Source organism: Gracilinanus agilis, chromosome 4 (genome assembly GCF_016433145.1).
Source record: "Gracilinanus agilis isolate LMUSP501 chromosome 4, AgileGrace, whole genome shotgun sequence".
Classification (NCBI taxonomy): domain Eukaryota; kingdom Metazoa; phylum Chordata; class Mammalia; order Didelphimorphia; family Didelphidae; genus Gracilinanus; species Gracilinanus agilis.
The window spans coordinates 474,639,474-474,660,336 of NC_058133.1; the positions used below are offsets into that span (position 1 = coordinate 474,639,474).

Sequence of the window (20,863 nt, forward strand, 5' to 3'; positions counted from 1 at the left end):
AGGTCCCAAAGAATGCAGGTACCAAAAGAGCCGCACCTCCAAATGAACTCAGGAGTCTTATATCATTCTCTTATGTAATCACACTTCCTGTCTACCTCTATTACAAGAGGAATCATGGGAAATGTAGTTTCTGAGTCCCCTAAACATCCACAGGAAGTTTGTCATATATCTAAATAATTAAAACTCAAATGAACCCCATATAACTCTCAGTGGAACCCCCGAAATTCCAAATAACACACCTGTTTTTTTATCTCTCCTTTGCATTGTTCCCCATTTTCAAATGTACAACATTTCTCTAAAGAATGGGGAATGTGTGGGTCAAGAGATGATGGTACACCTTTTGCTAATAGAGCACCTAAGGCATACCCTTTCACACATGGGCCCCCATCCAAGAAAAATGACTCCAAATATATAAGTATGAATCAACATTCAACTCAATACTTAGCTCAAAAGCCACCCCCCAAGATATGTTTACTTTTATTAGTCTTCTAGAAGAGACAATAACTTCAAAGCAAAGGTGAATACTTCATTTAATGAAGCAGGATAATACGATAACAATACAACATTCCCCCCACAAATCTGTGATATCTTTCCCACAAATATATTATTATTAGGAATAGTGGATACTGATAGGATCATCCATGAAAGCATACATATAGAGAACATATATGTAAAATTCACATATAAGGAGTATATACACAAGGACTGTGTTTACTTGTCCAGGATGCAAGTATAGAAATGCTACTTATACCTTCATGCTATCAGTCCATTGATATCTTCTGGTGATGTCATCATGTGACTTGACTCTCACTGAACTTACTTCCAACTAGATGTTACTTTCCACTCAGCACCCCCCCCCCCATGTTCTCCATTTCAAGTGAAGGAAGAGAGGAGAAGGGAGTGGAAGGGAAGGGAAGAAAGAGAAGGGAGAGAATGGAAGGGAAAGGGGAAAGATCTGGCACAATGTTTCTGTTGCTTGTTGCTTCTTTTAGTTCTACCTGATGCAATTTGAGTCCTCAGTGGAGATGCTACTTTTTCCCCATAAGAGGAGGAATAGGCCTTTCTTTCTTTCTTTCTTTCTTTCTTTCTTTCTTTCTTTCTTTCTTTCTTTCTTTCTTTCTTTCTTTCTTTCTTTCTTTCTTTCTTTCTTTCTTTCTGTCTCTCTCAATGTTTGCCCTTTGTTTTCAATGACATCACAGAGTGATGACTTGCTCATGAATTAGATTTAAGTGAGGTGGAGCCACACAAAGTTATTACCCTACAGACAAAAGTTAAAAAAAAAATCAGTGGATTTTCTCTTTTTTGGTTTAGATCCAGAAACTAAGCTTTGGCTCTTGAGGGCCACCTATAGTCTGTCTTCATTCTGGTTTGCTAAGGTGCAGAAAATCCCTTTTAGGTGTAAGAATTTAAATTTTAATGGTTTGACTAAGATATAGGAAAATTATAAATAATAATGGTGGTTGCCAATTCAAAGTATTATTGCTAAAGTCAAAATTACTTTAATAACTTTTATTTGTGAAAGCAGAGAAATACAAAAGGGTAGAGAAGTGATCACCCTTTCTAACTAAATATTGCTCTGGTGCTTGGCTCAGCCAGGACTTGTTAACCTTCAACAGGAATCAAACTCTCTCCAGAAGACAGGAAGAGAAAGTCAGCTATCCACTCACCCAAGTTCCCTCCAAGAGGCAGGTCAAGTTGATGCCTCGAGCTAAAGGTGACTCCTGAGGCTGACTTTCTTCCTTGAACTGACCTTCTTGAAGCTGATTTCCTTTTTAAAGTCCAACTCCTTCTTGAAGCTGACTTCCCTAGCCCCAGAAATTCAGGGTCTTTTATAGTGGTTTCTTGTCCCTTCCCCTCTTCACAAGGACCGGTAATCACAGCTTCCAAATTGCCCAACACTGGCAGTGTTTGTGGGAACCACTTCTCCCCTTCTGGAGAGTTGAATATTCATCAAAAGGGTTCACAGATTCTTGGCTGATTGAGGTGTGAATTCTCATTTCTTGGCTGATTGAGTTGAAAGGGTACAGAGCTCCTCCACCTAGTATTAAGTAGAGTGTTCAAGTTTTTGTTGATTCAATTCAAAAGTAGACAAAGGAGAATTAATCCTGTTTTCACAATCTGGAGAGGTACTAAGTAGGGGTACTTAAGTTATTGTTAACTCAAAATAGACAAAGGGAATAAAGGATTCCCTTTCAGAAGTGTAAACTCAGAATAGACAAAGAGAACAAAGAATTCCCTTTTCACATAGGTAAGGATGATAGTTAAATAGTCATGGACAAATGAGCCATTGTAGGCTAGGCAGAGGGCCCTTTAAGTTGCTGCTTCTTGTCTTATGACAAAGTTTCTTTTCATTACTGCCTCCTGGGTTATTGTTCTATGTGCATCAGGATCAGCTTATTCTCTGAGCCACTTTAGGTTGGGAACAGCCAGCCAGCTGTAAATTCTAAACTAAGCCAGTGTTTTTGTACATCATTAAGGCAAGATATTAACAAATCTTTGCTGAGTTCTGAGTCCTGCTAACTTCTCGTGAGGATGGTGTTTGCTTCTGAACAACTAGACAAAGGCAGTTCCTTGCTCCATTTTATTGGCCATGAAACTTATTTTTTTCTATTTTGTTCTCCTGGTTTTGTATGATTGTCATTTGCATCATTCGTTCATTCCACAAACCTGGGGAAGAGGGATGGCAAAGTGGTTGTACCAGTCATGGGCTACTCAAGAGGAAAGTTTCTGTGCTTCAGTGAATGAAACATAAATGCCTGTGGATCAGGGGAGAGAGGAAAAGGGAGCTAGCTAAACAAATTGTAATACATGAATGAAATGGAATAGAATTGTGCTATAATAAATGATCAATGTGATGAATACAGAGAAGTATAGAAAGATCTACATGATCTGACAGAGTGAAGTAATTAGGCTAAGAAAATAAAATATACAATGACTATGACAATTTAAATGGAAAGAACAACCATACCCACACATATACATACAACCAGAAGTGAATTTTACAAAATTACAAGGAACATGCATGCCCCTAAGAAGACATATTATGAAAGACATTTTAATGCATACTCCTTTGCAGAGGTGAGAAGTCCACAAGTGTTGCATACTCCAAAATTTTTTGATGTATCAACTAATTACGTTGATTTCCCACACACTCACACTTTTTTGTCTTTAAAATATTATTTGTTATATAAGATAGCTCAGAGGGTTTTGGGAAGGTACAGTGGAGAAAAAAAGTGATATATAAAACAAACACATTTTGGGAAAAAACTGTCAAGATCTTTTGGAAAACCTACTCTCATTTAGTGGGATAGCTATCCTTCCCAGCATGGTGTCATCTGCAAAGTTGATAAACATGCCAATATATTCTTTTATCCAAATTATTGGCCACAGTGTCACAGAAACTCGAGAAACTCCAATGGACACATCCTTCCTAGTCAAAATGGAATCCTTAATGTCTATTTTTTGGTTATAGCCACTTGACCAATTTTGAATTTATCTAGTTCTGGTGTTCTTAAACTTTTTCCATGTTTTTATATATTTGGCAACCTATGGGTCCCTCTCAAAATAGCATTTTTAAAGGTATAAAACAAATACTACATAGGTCAACAAAGGAAATAATTTTGAAATACAATTATCTAAATATTCTTCTTATCCTGAGTTCACAGACTCCCTGAAATTTATAGACTCTGGTTAAAAACCCCTAATCTAGTTGTATTGTCATCTAATCCTTCACTCTCTACCTTTTCCACAAGATTAGGAGAAACTTTTATAAAGTGTTTTGTTGAAAATGTAGTTAAAGTATATCTAATTTCCTTTGATTTGCCACTTACTAACCTTATTAAAAAGGGAAATGTTAGCCTTGGTAGGGGTCTTATAGCCAAGTGGGGAAAAATCATTTTGACCCCAAGATCTCTTCTGTATCTAATCATCTTCAGTTGCATTTCAAGGCTTGTTCTATCTGGTGATGGGAAAACTGGAATTAGGGACACCTGAGTTTAAATCCAGCCTCAGACACTTACTAGCTTACTAGTTTATTTCCAAAATCTGCTTTTCTTTTCTGTATATGCAAAATAATTTGATCCCTAGACCTCTACCCTATTTGAGTTGACCCCTGCCTTATGCTAATTCTTATTCAGTATTATCTAATAATGTGATTCCATAAGGGAAATAATTATTTCCCCTATATTAAAAGACACTAATATGCAACTAATCTTGTTACATTATATAATTAGGAATAAAATTAGATTAAATTAGTCAAATAGATTCTTTCTTATGTTAGATTTTAAACTTGTCAGAACATATCTTTTGCCTGTCTACAAAAATGTCCTAACTAGAGAATCCTCACTCATGTTTCTTGCTGAGTGTCACCATAGGCAAGGAGACTTTTAGACCTCCACCCTGGCTTATCTAAGTACTACCTGATAGAGATATTCTATTGGGATGAAAAGTCCCTATAAAATGTCTTCATGTTATTAACACTTGAGTATGATTTTGCCTGCCTTCTAACTTAATATCAGGGGAACAATTATAAGGTCATTATTATTCAACATTTGGGTGAAGATCTACCAGCCTGTTACTCTGTGAACCCCAGTGTGACCATGTGACCACCAATAAAATTTTGCATTTTGTGCTACATTATTTGAACTGTGTGGGACTTGAGGGTTTTAACACTTGTATTCTGGAGCATGAAGGGATTTCAGATGATGAGGAAGATCTGGGATCTCATTTATTGAAGGGGACCAAGTACCTTTAATAGAGATTAACTTGGAGCTTTGCCTCAGTGGTTTTCACTGTGGATTGGGGAATTTTCAGTGATGTGCAGCAACAATGACAATATTGCCTTTTTAAAAAATTCTCCCCTGAATCATTCATTCTATGAGTATAGAACCTGGTTAATGAGTGAAACTAAAGTGAGACCCTGAGCAAAGTTGCAGTGCTTCAGTCCCAGGGAGTAAATAAGGAGCATCTAACTGGTATAGTCATTTCTCTCAGTCTTTCTCTCCTTCACTATTCTCCAACCATACTTAGGGTCATTTAAAAAATAGACCATAGACTCCAGAACAGGACTAGATCTTAAAGGTCATCTTATTTAGTGGTATCGAACTCATATGGCAAGGGGTACCACTAACCCATGCAGAAAGGGCTACACGCTGATTCTGTTTTAAAATGCAATGTTACTTATATTTTATTTATTTTGTTACATATTTCCCAGTTTACATTTTAATCTGTTTTGGGATGTACTTGGGAATGTTGTAGGTAGCCAGTTGGCTGATGTATTTGACACCTCTGATCCAGACTGGTCCATCCCTCTTCATTATTTCCTTCCTTAAAGGAGGAAAATAAGGCTTACTCAGCCTTTTCCAAGTTCATGAGCAAAAGAATTCAAATTTAAGTGCATAGTATTGACATTAAATCCAGCACTGTTTTGTGTCTATGATATGAGTAGCCCCAAATCATACAGGTAGGAGGTAGCAGGGCTGGGATATAATTGAAAGCCTTCTTTGTACTACTGATCAAGGTTAGACCCTGGTGTGGTTAGGAAATAAGGAAGCTAGTCTTCAATGCTCTCTTCTCTTTTGTCCTTTCCCTGATGGAACAAAATAACAGGGTTTCAAACTTATAAATAAAATTTTTGATGATTAATAAATTAATAAGATTAATTTAATGTTCATATTAAGAGAAAAAGAAATTCATTCTAAATGCTTTAATGCTTAAAGTTTCAGTAAAGTTTACTAGGCCTCTGTATTTATAAGCTCCTACTTGATAATTAAAGCAAAATGGACTCTGAAAATTCTAGAATACACTATAAGATATAAGGAGCCACCAATCTCTTACATATCAATGACTGAATTTTATTTATTATTTTATTATCTAATAAGGTTTCTATTGTTTATATTTTGCAAGTTGTAGTATCTTTATCTTGTCCTGGAAGTCCTTGAACCTATGACATTGAATGTTAACGATTTACCATTACTAAATACAACTTTCATCTGTTTTATCTGTTTAATAAACACTCTGTTCCTAAATTGTAACTTAATATGTTTAGAGTACAAGATAATTTCTAGGACTTCTCATGAAGATGTCCACAAAAATATGCCAGATTCCGACTCCTTGTTTCAAATTGGGACACTCTCTGATAGAGAAGGGTTCTCCAATAGCTATTTGAATTCTTATTCTCTAACTTTGTTTTTCAATAACCTCTATTTCTGATAATAATCTGACCACTAAATGTAACACAGATTAATTCCATTTATTTGTTTCAATGTCCTACAGTGTCCTATGCCCTTGGCATGCCATGTCATACCATTCCAGATCTGCTTAGAAAAAAGGCTGGGGCACATCTAGCAGTCATCTGACTGAATTAACAGTGTTAACTTTCCTGGGAATGTCTTAAATTGCATTACATCATTAATTTCATTTTGGCATAAAAGTATGTCTTACTAAAGGAAAATCAGAAAGGGACAATGAAGATGAAAATTGTTTTGCGTTTTAAGCACAGAATTTCTCTGATATTTTTGAAACTTATAAATGACTACCAAATAGGTGCTGGCATTCTGGCTGCACTCCTCACTTTTCTTTTCTTTTTTTTGGATGCTTCTATCTTCAGGTAGCTAGCTGACTGAGGAAAAATAATTTCTAATCCTGAATCTCTTCTATACATAGTCGTCTTCAATTGGGTTTCAATGCTTTTTTTTATCTGGTTATGAGAATTCTAAATCCTCTTTGTGGGTGACACATATTCTATACATCAAGCTATAGAGAGAAGTCCACTGCCTAGTGAAGAAAAGCTGGGGCCTTGAATTTTTGCTGTTCCCTAGTCTCAGCGAACAGGCAATTTCTTAACCCAAAAGAGACCTTGTGGACCAAGAGTTGCCTCACTTTCCTCAAGTATGAATTCCATTGTGTTCCTGGAATTCTCTCACCACCTATGATTCCATAATGTTCTTTTCCCTTCCCTTCAAACCTCCAAGGCAGTGTCCTAGAACTCTGGGTCAGTTCTATCCCTAGACCAAATGCCTAGGGATGATAATAAACAACCTGAACTCATTCTTCAATGATTAACATACTTCTTGTCATGACTTCCTCCTCCCAGTGATTTTGATCTTTCAGTTGCTATTTTTTAAACTCTGTTCCATGGTCCTCACTGATCAGTTCTTTATTCCCATCTTCCTCAACTCAATTCCTAGCCCCTCTCCCCACTATCCCCCACAACTTCCAACATCCTACTCTAAAGCTATATTTGATCTCCGGGAATACAAGTTCCAGAGAATAAGCTTTCTTCTTTTTTCTTTCTTTTTTTGTTAGTGGTAATATAGTCTTTAAAAATTTTATTTATTTTTATTTAGAATATTTTTCCATGGTTACATGATTCATAACACCCCCTTTCCCCCTCCCAAACCCAACAAGCAGTTCCACTGGGTTATACATGTATCATTACATTTCTATGTTGTTCATATTTGCAGTAGAGTGATCCTTCAACTTCCCTATCACACAATGTGATTGACCATATATTTTTTGTTGTTGTTTTTGTTTTTTTAAACCCTTAACTTCTGTGTTTTGGCTCCTTGGTGGAAGAGAGGTAAGGGTGGCCAATGGGGGTCAAGTGACTTGCCCAGGGTCACACATCTGGGAAGTGTCTGAGGCCAGATTTGAACCTAGGAACTCCTGTCTCTAGGCCTGGCTCTCAGTCCACTGAGCTATCCAGCTGCCCCCGACCACATATTTTTCTAATGCATTTCCATTTCCACAGTTCTTTCTCTGGTTGTGGATATCATTCTTTCTCCTAAATTCTTCTGGATTGACCTGGATCATTGCATTACTGCTGGTAGAAAAGTCCATTACATTCTATTGTGCCTCAGTATATCCATCTCTGTGTGTAATGTTCTTCTGGTTCTGTTCCTTTCATTCTGCATCAATTCCTGGAGGTTGTTCCAGTTCACATGGAATTCTTCCAGTTCATTATTCGTTATAGCACAATAGTATTCCATCACCAACAGATACCAAAATTTGTTCAGCCATTCCCCAATCAATGGAAACTCCCTCATTTTCCAATTTTTTTGCACCACAATGAGCGCAGCTATAAATATTTTTTGTACAAGTCTTTTTCCTTAGTATCTCTTTGGGGTACAAACCCAGCAATGGTATGGCTGGATCAAAGGGCAAGCAATCTTTTAGTGCTCTTTGTGCATAGTTCCAAATTGTCCTTCAGAATGGTTGGACCAATTCACAACTCCACCAGCAGTGTATTAATGTTCTAATTTGCTTTCTTCTTTTTCCTTTCTTGCACTCTTCATCTACTGTCACTGAGACCTAGTTTGCTCCTGGTAACATAGCTTATCTGGCCACTCTTTTTTTAGTGCTTATACTTTCAGTTATATTCACTGGTCATGTTAGGGGAGTCCTTACTTCCTATCACCACTTCCAGACTCTCCTACAGTCATCACTGAGTAACCTTTCCTTTTAGGTTTATTCCAGCCAAAGACTATTTCAATAGCCTTTTGCTCCATCTCCTTGACTCAAGTTTCTCCCATACTCAGCTGTCAAATTGATCTTCCTTGTAAGCCTCACTGAGTCATCACCTCCCTCCATTCAGTCAGCTCCAATTTTAAATACAAATGCCTCCCTTTGGCTTTTAAAGCCCTTCATAGTCATGCCCTCCCTTCTAGTCTTCTTCCTTCTTCTTTCCCTTACTCTAAGGTACTTTTGCTATTCTAAGAACTTGACACTCCAACTCCAAACTTAGAACATTTTTGTTGGCTGTCTTCCAGGCCTTAAACTCTCTTATTCTATATCTTTTCCTCTTCACAGAATCTCAATTTGTGTACAAAGATTTTCCAAGTCTTCTTTAATTTTACTGCCTTCCCTCTGAGATTTTCTCTAATTTAGCACATATATGTAAATATATAAATGCATGTATTTATATATATACATATATATACATCTCTTTCTATACACATGTATCCATACTTGTATTTATGTGTATAGTTATGAATACATTTTTCCAGATTTATACATCTTGTTTGCACATAGTTATTTGCATGTTGCCTCCCCCTTAGATGATGAGCATCTTGAGAATAGGTAGTGTGTCTTATTTTTCTTGCATTCCCAACATTCACTACAGTGTTTGGCATGTAGTAGATGCTTAAGAAATGCTTCTTGGTTGACTGACCTAAGAATGCTCAGGGCATACATTCTCTCCCATCCCCTATTTCCCTTCTCCCTTACCTTCTTCTCCTCCCCTCTCCTTTCTTCTCTTCTATTTGTTAACATGAGCTCTGGCTAAGGAAAACTATCACAGAATAGTATCACTGACACTACAAGGTTTGTGGCTCCCCAAGCCTCATTAAGAGGATAGAAATGTTTTCTGCTTTCACTCAGACTCTCTGGTCCTCTCCAATGTATTTTGGAGCTAATAGCATTAACCATGCAACAACAATTAGTGGTAGCTAATACTAGCTACTTAAGTTCCAAATGAATGAGAGACAAAAGCAATAGTCTCTTTCCCTAACTCAAAATTACCAGAGAAGAAAATTGTCACAGTAGGAGTGCTCAGGTCATCCCACCAGCATGATTCCTACCAATGCTACAGCATATTCTTTGGCTTTAGTAGCAATAATAACAATTATGTCCATTGTCCTTAGTTTCTTAAGGCTGGAAGTTAGAGAGCAGAATCATAGCACTTAATATCATTCAGCCACATGGTCTTAGGATTGAGGGCAAACACTTGCTCTTGATATGACTCAACCACTTTTGGCATCTTAATCTTCCAAATTTCTATAAAACCATCCCAGAAGCTCCCATTCCACAAACTGGTAGATTCTAAGGAACTGGCTATCATATCCATAGAGTAAAGGGGAAAAAGGGGTTTTTGGGTAAATATATTTAAGATTGGTTGTCAGAGGATTGGACAATTATCAATCCTCAATTAAGAGTAATCTCAAGTCAAAATTGACTTTTATGGAAGTTTATTTACAATTGAGAAGAGAGAGAGGAAATAAGGAAATGAGAATCTAACACAGTAGTTAATTTACTACAATCCTCTAATTAATCCAGGTAGATCTAATTAACCCTCAGCTGAGAGTCAGAGGGCCAGAGGCTCAGAGGTGAATGAAGCAAAGCTTCATTAATAGAGTCTCTATTAAGGGGAAGTTCCTTAAGAGAAGTTCAGGAAGATTCAGTCTTTAAACTCACTGCGTGGAATTCTAAAGAAGATATTGAAAGCAGTCTCACCAAGGTCTCAATGTTCCAGCCAGCACTCTTCCACAAACCAGGAAATCTCCTTCACCAGTAGCCCTCTTCACCTCAAGACCCCTCAGCTGAAGACCTTCTCATTTGAAAGGGGTCACTTTTTCGTCACTTCCTGTGCCTTCCCCTAGTTTTCTTGTCCAATCACAATAGATGCTTCTCATAGAACTGTCTAGGGGGCAGTCAGTTGATTCTGATTCCTCACCCACTCTAGCACAGGTGAATTACAGACCTCCTAGAATTGGAGGTGCTCTCACCTTTGGTGATTAAATCTAAAGATGGGCAGTGTAGAATTAATCTAATTATCACAATGGCAGTACCATGTTGTGTTATGCATAGCATCTTGACCTTTCACTCTGAGACTGAAGACAGTTGTCCTAGGTAGACCACATGTCTTTGATTTCTCTGCTTTCTGTCCCAGCCTGATTGAGAGTGACTCAGTGTTATGGGTATTATGATAATTAGATTAAATCTACTCAGTCCATCTTTAGATTTATTCACCAAAGGTGAAAACATCTCCATTTAACCCACAACTTGGGTGGTCTGTAACTCAAGTGTGTTAGAATGAGTGACAAATCAGAATTTACTGATTGCCTCCTGGGCAGTCCTAAGAAAAACATCTGTTGTGATTGGACATGTAAACCAAGAGAAGGGCACAGGATTTGACTCAAAAGAGGCCCCTTTAAAAAGAGAACTTAAAGAACTCAGGGCTCTTTTCTGGTTCATGAATGGGACTGAAGGAGTGCTTCTAGTTTGTGACCTGGACCTGGGACTCTGAGACCTTGGTGAGACTGTTCTAAAATCTTTTCTTTGGAATTCCACATGGTGAGTATAAAGACTGAATCTTCCTGAACTTCTCTTAAGGAACTTCCCTTTCAAAAGAGACTCTGTGACTAAAGCTTTTGCTGTATCTGGGGCCTTGGGGCCTAGGCCCTCAGCTCAAGGCTTGAATTTTTTCCAATTGAGGACTAGTTAGATCTGCTTGGGTTAAGCCAGGGACCTAAGTGAATTATTTAGTTTGTCAGATTATCTTACCTTATCTTCTCTCTAAATTTCTTAATTTCTCTCCCTTCTCATTTGTAAATAAACTCCATAAAAGTCATTTTGACTTGAGGTTATTTTTAATTGGGAATTGATAATTATTCAATTCCCTGGCAACCTAACCTTTTAAAATATTCAACCAATCAAAACACCTTTCCCCTCCTTACAGTATTTACTTCTTCTTCTTCCTTTTTTTAAACACTTACCTTCCATCTCAGATTCTTGTCATATAGCTAGAATATGTCTGAGGCTAGATTTGAACCCAGGGCCTTCCATCTCCAGGCCTATCACTCTATCCATTAAACTACCTAGGTAGCTGCCCCCTGTGCATTCACTTCTGTCTGGTCTAACATTAGCTCTATCTGTGTATGTTAGGAGGTATTATATTTTAGTGGGTTTCAAAAAATTTGGGTGAGTTAACTGATAAGATGTGAATTATGCAAAATAATAAATTATAATAGAAATTTATATTTATGGCATGTTTTACAATTATAAAAATGCTTTGTATTATTATCTTACCTCATAAAAACAATAGCTCACATTTATGTAGCACTTTAGGGGATGTTGGACCATTACAATATAAAACACTTTACATTTCATTTTATCCTAATAGGACTTCTTTGGGATAGGTTGCACAAGTATTATTTCCTCTTATAGATTAAAAAGAAAGGCTGGATCATAAAGTTGCAGAATTCATAGTCATTTAGGTATTGGGAATTGAAACTTTGGTCTTCTTGTTCTACACCATATAAAAAAGTTTTTTTTTTTTTTTTTTTTTTTGAGAAAAGACACAAGAATTCCCACCAAAAACTCATATCATGATATAAGATAGTGTCTAGAGCAAAGAAATCACAGAAAAATTTAGGGCAAGGCCCCAGGTTGATATTTCATAGTAGATCACATTATGGACTTGGAAGCCAAGGGAGGAATAGAAAATCATATATTATTGGCAAATTGCAACATGAATAGTATGAAGGAAAAGGAGGCTATGTGTGTGTGGGTATAAAAGTGGGGGCCCTTGCAGATCAAAAAATGAAAAAAAAAAAAAAGAAAAGCTATGGAGCTCTCCAGGGCTGCTGACTGTACTCATATTCATGTTGGGATGGCCTAACCACAAAGTAGGATTTCTCTCTTTCTGGGTCATTTTGCTCTAATCCAGAAGAAGAACTCTGAGAAAAAGCTCTAAAGCAAAACTTTAGTATTGCTAATGTTTATAGTTTTCATAAACGGAATTAACAGGATCTCCTCTTGGGAGAAACCATATTCAGTGTGTGAAGGCATATAGGTCTAGGACAGTGTCTTGGGGCCCAAATGCATCTGTTTGTGAGGCAGGGATCCTGAGGAAAGAGGCACCAGTATGTCAGGATGATCAATACAAGCCTTTGTGACAGCACCTTGTAATGTACAAAAAGCAGCAAGGATATACCCCTGCTATGGTTTCATTCTATAGTCTATATGTGTTTTCTTTTTTAATTTGCTAAAGATGCTTATGGGGGAAGTTGGCTAAAATCTTCAGGATGTGCCAAAGTAGCTGGATGTGTGACTATTTGACCAAGACAGAATTGGCTGTTAGTCTGCTTTCATTCTTGACCTACCTAGAATATTTATGAATTTTTTGTCCCTAGTTGTAACTAAAATCCCTTTAACTCATAATGTTCCTAACTGCAACACAGTCTATTTATTTATTCCAGCACAAAAGAAGTGCTTCATAGCTGAGAATGAATACATCTTGAATACTCTTAATTTATAGATAAACATCTCTCATAAATAAAACCCTGATCATTTCACTTGTACTCAAAATCCCATGTAGAAGGGGTTAAGAGAGGAAGATGAGTGCTGGATAGTGGGAATCACAATTTGGATAATGGTTTAAGAATGTAGAAGGGAAGGGAATAAGCATTTATATAGCAATTCTATGTGCCAAGCGCTTTTTACATTGAGTATCTCATTTGATTCTTACAACAATTCTGTGAGGTGGTATATTTTTCCATTTTACAGAAGAGAGCCAAGAAAAGGCTTTGGGAAACGCCTAAGGTTAACAGGTCTGATCTGAATGAAGATCCAACAAAGAAGTCTCAGAAGAACCCAGGCAGGAAGAGAATGAGTAGCGAGTAGTGGTAAAACAAACAAAAAGAATGGATGGGGTAGAAATGAATATGTTTATAGACAGTAGAGAAACAACCAGTAGGTAGGGAAAAAAATAAAAATAAGTAGGTGGGAAATAAGAATAGAAATGACAAAGGGGACAACATGTTGGGGAAAATGGAATGTGACAGAGCCATAAGACACTTTGGGCCAACTGAGGAAAAATAGCAAAAAAGGCCTGAATTTCTGCTCTGAAATCCTTTGGCAAGCCCAGAATTGGAGAGAACTATAGTCCTTTGCTGGGAGCCAAGATTAACTTCAAGATAAATTGTCATTCCTCAAGATTACACAACATAAAATTGCAATGAACCTAGTAATAACAAATTTATTATTTTTTTCATGACATTTAGGGGTAAATTATCAGGAGGAAATCAAGTTTTTTTGATTACATGAGAGAGGGGGGAGAAAAAAGGAAAAGGTCCGAGATTGTTTCAAAGAATAGAAAGCCAAAAGAAGAAAGGTCAGTTGCTTCAACTCTTAGAGAGCTCAAGGAAAACAAATACAGAGAAAGTATCACTGGATTGGTGATTAATATATAGTTTCCATATAAGATTGAGGAAGAACTCAAATTGCAAAGAGTAAGTAGGTGAGTAGAAATATGGAATTAAGACTGCTCTTTCAGAAAGTACCATATCAATTGTAAAGGGTTTTTCATGTGGGGAAGGTCTTTTGCTTGTTAAGAGAGGGAAAAAAGCAATTTGTTATCAGAGACAAAATCAATGAAGAGAAAAAAAAGATACATCTGTGTGTAACACAAGATACAATAGCCAATCTTTCAAAGAGACTATGGATATTGTTGCTGTTTCTTTAAAAGGGAATAGGATCCAACTGTTGATTCATTTGTAAAACATACCGGTTGGATCTATAAGTGTTTTTCTAAAAGCTGGGTCTATATTCTATTCCTTTTATTCTTTGTATAAAGTATAATCTAGATTTCAATTCTTTTTCTTTTTAAGTCATTTTTAAATACACTGAAACGTAAATTACTTTAAACTTTTAAGAGTAAATAAAGAATTAGGATGTAGCAGAGGATGGTTTCGATCCATCGACCTCTGGGTTATGGGCCCAGCACGCTTCCGCTGCGCCACTCTGCTCGCGTGCTATGTTATCCTTGACTTCCGTCTAAAACGTCACTTACATTTTCCGTGGTACCTCTGCCTTTTGTTCTCTTCTTCAAACTATCTACTCTTCCTGATGTGTGGAATGGAGGTCTCAAACGACGGATCCCCCACTCAGTCAATCGTTTTTAGAGTCCGGAACTGAAGTAAAAGACAGCAAGTTTAATATAGTTTCTTAAAGGGAACTTCTCTTGGCTCTGAATAGGAAATACATAGCAGATCCTCTGCCAGCAAAATACAGGGCAGAATTGCTCCACTGGTAAAATGCAGTGGCTGGGTGTGAGAACAGACTTTATAATAATTCTGATGCAAGATTCCGCTCCCCTCCCCACTTCTCCAGTCTGCTTGTGAGAGGGGCTGTGACATTTACAGTCTTTGAGCGGGGGATTTAATTTCGGGGTACAGTAAATGAAAAATACAGAACAAAAGACTTTCTTTCTTCCGACGTTCTTCCTTCTGGCTAGCTTATCAAACTCGAGGTTTTCGGTAGCCAGGCTTGGGACACAGAGATCAGTTCAGGAAGATAAATCTGCAAGGGACAGGGAGCTTTTGTTCCCCTGTGTTTCTTATCACTACTTTCAGGACTTCTTTTCTGAAGCTTGCCTCCGGATTAGATAAACCAACCAGGGTTAGGAAATATGGAAATGGGGGAAGGGGTGGAGGAGCAGTTTTAGTCTAAGCCTCTGACTCTTGCTGGGGTCCTGAAAATATTTGGGTTAAATAAGCCAAATATTACTCTGAGAATTAAGCACAATCCCATCCCACACAGTGACATTCTGGATGAGGACTAAAGTCACCGGCAGGGCAGAAATACCAAGTGGGATGGAAAATGAGAAGGAATGTTTTTGGATGCCACGGCCACGACTTGTTTTCTCTGACCGTGCGTGGTTTCCGGAAGGAGAAATTAAAACAAAGGAGACAACAAAGAGCTGTCGCATTTTCTATATACTATTACTAACTCTTTGAGTTTTCCAGTGGGAACAGAAAATTTTGAAGTGAACGTAATATAAACGCTATTAGCCTGGAATTGAGAGAGCAAGCACTTTCTCAAGCAGGCAAGAATTCTGTCACTGAGCCACTACCAAATACCAAAGAGCCATCTAAATATGCCTTCCTAGATTTCCTTGTGAACTAGATAGTGTGGTTTCGGAGAAATTGCCAATTCAGTTAAATTCCTGTTATAACATTAACTAGCTTAATACTCCAGAGCAAATCCTTGCACCACTATGAACTTCAATTATAGAATTTTCTTGCGGAATTTTACGGGAAAACAAAATTTAAAAATACATCACAGAGGATGTAGAGGAAAATTGGGGGGGAAAAAGATTTCTTTCGATAAGGATATGTACTGTAAGAGGACAGAGGGTAAGGTTTTGAATTCCCAGCCTGGCAGCAGTTAGAGATAAGGGAAGCGGCGAGGGGCGGGGGAGAGGAGGCAGTGAGAGAGGAGATGACGCAATAATCTAGTTTCCCGCCCGCGCGCTTTCAGTTTTCAAACAGGTCGGCCCCTCAGCTATAAAAGGCACCACAACCAACGGAAAGCTCAGACGCTTTTTGTCTGTCGTTATTTGTCATCATGTCTGGTCGCGGTAAAGGAGGCAAAGGGCTGGGTAAGGGGGGTGCCAAGCGGCACAGGAAGGTCCTTCGGGACAACATCCAGGGCATCACCAAGCCTGCCATTCGCCGTCTGGCTCGGCGCGGCGGCGTCAAGCGTATCTCGGGGCTCATTTACGAGGAGACCCGCGGCGTGCTGAAGGTTTTCCTGGAGAACGTGATCCGGGACGCCGTCACCTACACGGAACACGCTAAGAGGAAGACAGTCACCGCCATGGATGTGGTCTACGCCCTCAAGCGCCAGGGCAGAACCCTCTACGGATTCGGAGGCTAAACTCGCCAAACTCGCAAAACTAACTTAAAAGGCCCTTTTCAGGGCCCCTCACTTTTTCACCTAAAGAGCTGAGATGGGGCTATGGCATTAAAAGGTTTTGCTGGGCTTACCTTAACTATCGCTTACAGTGCCTAGTAGGGGTAAGTTCGTTTTTTGACAGAACCAAAGCGTAGCAGAAATGTTAAGAATCGCGGGAGCGGTTGTGTAGAATTCCTCTTTACAAAGTAGTCTTAGTCAAGGTTTCCTTTGTAGGCTAATCGCTATGCCCAGGGAAAAAGAGCATTAACTTGTCAGGATAATCTTCCCACGCGTTGATAGACGTATTAACCCTTTTGTGACGTTTCCCAGAGTTTTTGTCAATAATTCCAACCGTAAGCGCGAGCTGGACAAATTTTTTTACATCAGGCCCATTTTGTTTCAGAGTTGATGGTGCGGAAGGTTAAAATACTTGCATTTTTATCTGTAATATCCTGGAAACAATGAAAAGCGTTTTGGGAATAGAAAGTAGTTTCTGGGGGCAACTAATAGGTAGTAGCTTAATGGACTGAAAGCCAGGCCTGGAGTGGGGGTGGGGTGTAGTTTCCAATTAGCCCCAGCTAGATCTTAGGATGGGGGATCATTTTAGATTCTGTGTCCTATTCTACATATTAACAGAGCTTGCAGGCTTAGGTTAAAAGTACTGGTTAAAATAAAACCCCTTAGTTGCTCCTTATGCTTCTATCACAGACCTGCTTGAAAGTCTGAGAAAAGAATAGATTAGACTTTTGGACTTACATTGGCAACTGGGACATAGCCCTATTCCTTATAATTTTAAATTTTGAAAAGATCTTATAAAGTATCTTAACTCCGGCCCCTTATAGATGAGGAAACTAAAAGCCCAATGAGGTTAAGGTCACTTGCTCAGGGTCACATAAATTACAGGCTGAGATGGGATTTAAACCCAGGCTCTCCGAATTCAGAGCTAAAAAGATCTCTTATTTCTCAGTAAGAACAGACTATTGGGGGTACAAATAGCGCTAAATAGGGTGTCCTAGAAATCTAAGCATTTTGGTAACACCCTGTAGATAGACTGCTTTGGAAGTTTATGAAATGTGGCTGGAAAGGCAAACTAGCAAAAAATTGTGGAAAGGTCTTGAATGTCAGACAAAGCAGAGTAGAATTACCATGTAGACAAATAGTTTGCATTGCAGGTTTCTGAGTGATTAGTGACATGAACAGATTTCTAGCTAAGAAATATTACTTTGATGGACAGGTAGACAAGGAAGTAGAAGAATTAAAAGTGTAAAAATTTAATTAGGAAATTAATGAAAATAAGACCCTATCATTTAGTAATGAAGGTCTGTAATTAAGGTCCTGGAAGTGAAACTAATGAAGATCAATGGCATTTCAAAGCCAGGGCCTCAGGGATTCATCTAGTCAAACTTGTCCCCCTTGTCCCCCTTTGATTCACTAAAAAGAATCTTAAAATACATGCCTTTGCTTGAAGACCTCCAATGAGTAGAAGAAGCCCATTATCTCTATAGGCATCCCACTCCACTTTTGGATAGTTCTAATTATTAAAAAATTTCCCTAATAAGGATGGGTACGTGATCTCCGATTTGTTAGTTACTCCAGGAGTCACCTTAAGGAGTTATTATCTAGAGTCCTTACAACTTATACAGTGTCAGGTAGTGGATAGAGTTGAATCCAAATATAAATATTCCTAGCTCCAAGAACAAGCTTTCACTATCCACTAAGCCAAGCTATCTCTTATGGATAAAAGAGAACCAATTTCATCCCTCTCACTTTTGACAGTCCTTTAAATTTTGTAATCCAGCTTTCATGATATCATTTGATATATTTTGCTTATTTTCAACTCTTGAGTAATATTCTTCAACTTCAAAAGCCCATTGTTTTTAAAATGAATTAAATACCTAAAAAAGGAAAATCCTATTCAAATGAACTTGCAAAATACATAAAATATTTCAGTTGAATGGCCAAGATACACTCGAGACATAGATGATACAATTACAAAATATCCCTCAAATAAAAATTTAATTTAGAGGAATAATGTGATTGTTTTTGGGCAATGTTCAATTTTAAAATGTTTAAGAAGTCTCAGTATCAATTCCAAGGCTTCAGAAGAGAGGAGTGAGGGCTAGATTCTAGGAATTAAATGACTTACCCAGGAAGTCAACACATGTAGGAAAGTCTGAGGTCAAATTTGAACCAGAATCAGAATCCTGTCTCTAGGCTTGGCTCTCTATCCACTAAGTTGCCTACCCTAACCCATTTTAGTTCAATTTTTAAAAATGATGTTATAATTTAGTACTTTACTGATAAAATAGGAAAATTACTACAGAGTTAGACAAAACAAAAACAAGATTCAATTAGGGAAACCAAAGATCTTGAAGTAAAGAAAAAAATTCTTAATGAAGAAGGAATAGCACTTCCAGACTTTAGACTATGATAAAACAGTATCATCCTTCCTCTTCCTACTAATGTTTCTAATTGTCTTTCTGATGGTAGCTGTTGTAGAACTTTTTTATTACAAGCATCCCAGTTTGATACAAGTAAGTCTTTATATAACCTTGTGCAAATTTTTATGAGAAGTACTAGGAATTACCCCATACTATAAGTTTTACTTTGTTACAATTTAGGAACAGGGTGTTAATGAAACAAAGGGAAAACATCAAGGTTATTTAGTGGTTTAGGATCATAACAGTATCATCCTGGTTCAAGGACTTCTAAGATAGGATAGGATAAGGATATTTGCAACTTATAAGACTCACGCAGTAGTAGTTTTTATGCACAAAATATTAATGTCTTCTGATATATATGCTAGAATTTGTATAGTCAATTTACCAGTTAGTAACTTATCAATATACAAGCTTACTAAAATTTAGCTAAGCTTTATGCAATAATGTATTTGTAAATGAGAACCTAATATTTTGTTTCCATGTTCCTTTCTCTTGCCATTTGTGTTATGGTCATATAACAAAATAATTTTTTAAAATAGACAAAAAGAGGAAAAAAGGAATGCTTTCAGGGAGGGAGGGAAGGATTGAATTCTGGGAGAAATTTAAACAATTTAAAAACAAAAGATGCCAATAAAATTATTTTAAAATGATTACTCAGAGTCTTTGTTTTTTGTTTTAATATTCTTTTCAGTTATATTTATCATGTATATTTTTTTCTCATGAGCCCTTCTTAATTCATTCTGATCATTTCATACCAATGCTGCCATGTTTCTGTGAATTTCTCTTATTTTGTGAGGACATCATTTTCAGATAATCAGATAACCCCTTTTAATTTACATTCTGGGAAAAGGAACTTCAAGGAACTCAAAAGGAGATCAACAAGGAACTAAAAAATGTCTGAAATGACTAGATTGGTCTTGCGAATCCTGAGGACTGAATTTTTTTTACCTTTCATTAAAAAAAATTATATAATAGAATTTATTCCCAGGTATCTCATGGGACCTTATATCCTAGCACCATTTAGAAGGTTTATAACCCTATAAAAAGATAATATAGGTGGGCAACTCATAAATTATTATTCAAATATATAGCTGTACATGATCTCTTGGTACTCTAATTTCACTATTATACTATTATAAATTATAAATATAGAATATATATGTATATCTTTTCAAATAAAGGTAAGGATCTGATATCGATATGCCTATGCATCAAAGATGGGAGACCAGACTAAAATCTACCTGAAGAATCTATTCTCCCTAATAGCAAATTCAGATTTCCAAGATATGAATTTAGTTTTTATGATCAGACCATTCAGGTTCTAAAATACATAATTATTAGCAGCATATAGTGGAAATAGGCTAGATAAGTAAAGGATTTCTTTCACAGTAGAGGGAATGGTAGAGAAAGGGGGTTGGGGTCAGATATGGAAGACAGAAAAGGATAATATTTAGAATGTAAAAGGCAGGATTTTGAAAAAACATTCCCCAGGGGTTCAAGGACAGAAGATATAAGAAGAAACTAAAAACATTTACAGTTGTCAAAGCAATGGTTTTAGACAAAATTTCAAGGTCTCTTATCCAGGGATAGCAAATAGTGGATGAGATTTTACCATGTGCCCTTGCATATCTGGCTGGGGACTTTCTATATATTAGGCAACCAAGTCAGGGGATTGATTTCTACATTATTAGTCCATCAAAATGTAGTGAAATGGTTGAAATTCCTATTTTCTCCCCAACAGTAAATGTGGCAAATATTAAGTAAGCTTTTCTTGTTTTAAAGGTCCCCCCAATAATTAACATCTGAACTTAGAAACTCCAGCAATGGACCTTGGCTCAGATTTTACAACACATGAAATGGGACTCCAGAGATTTTTTGACACTAGAGTGTCTGTCTTTTAAGTCTTAGGTGCCCCTCCTCTTCAGCTCCCTCCCTCCCTTCCTCCCTTCCTCCCTCCCTCCCTTCCT

General features: G+C 37.4%; 1 protein-coding gene, 1 non-coding gene and 1 pseudogene across 2 annotated transcripts in view; 1 reads left to right on the top strand and 2 right to left on the bottom strand.

Annotated features, from left to right (window-relative positions):
- Positions 1-20,863, bottom strand: part of LOC123244240 (histone H2B type 2-E-like) — a 262,719-nt gene that overhangs the window by 50,884 nt on the left and 190,972 nt on the right. The gene's annotated exons all lie outside the window — the stretch shown is intronic.
- On the bottom strand, positions 14,454-14,525 carry TRNAM-CAU. The gene has a single exon. It is a non-coding gene; the product is annotated as a tRNA-Met (tRNA).
- Positions 16,122-20,863, top strand: part of LOC123244656 — a 9,403-nt pseudogene continuing 4,661 nt past the window's right edge.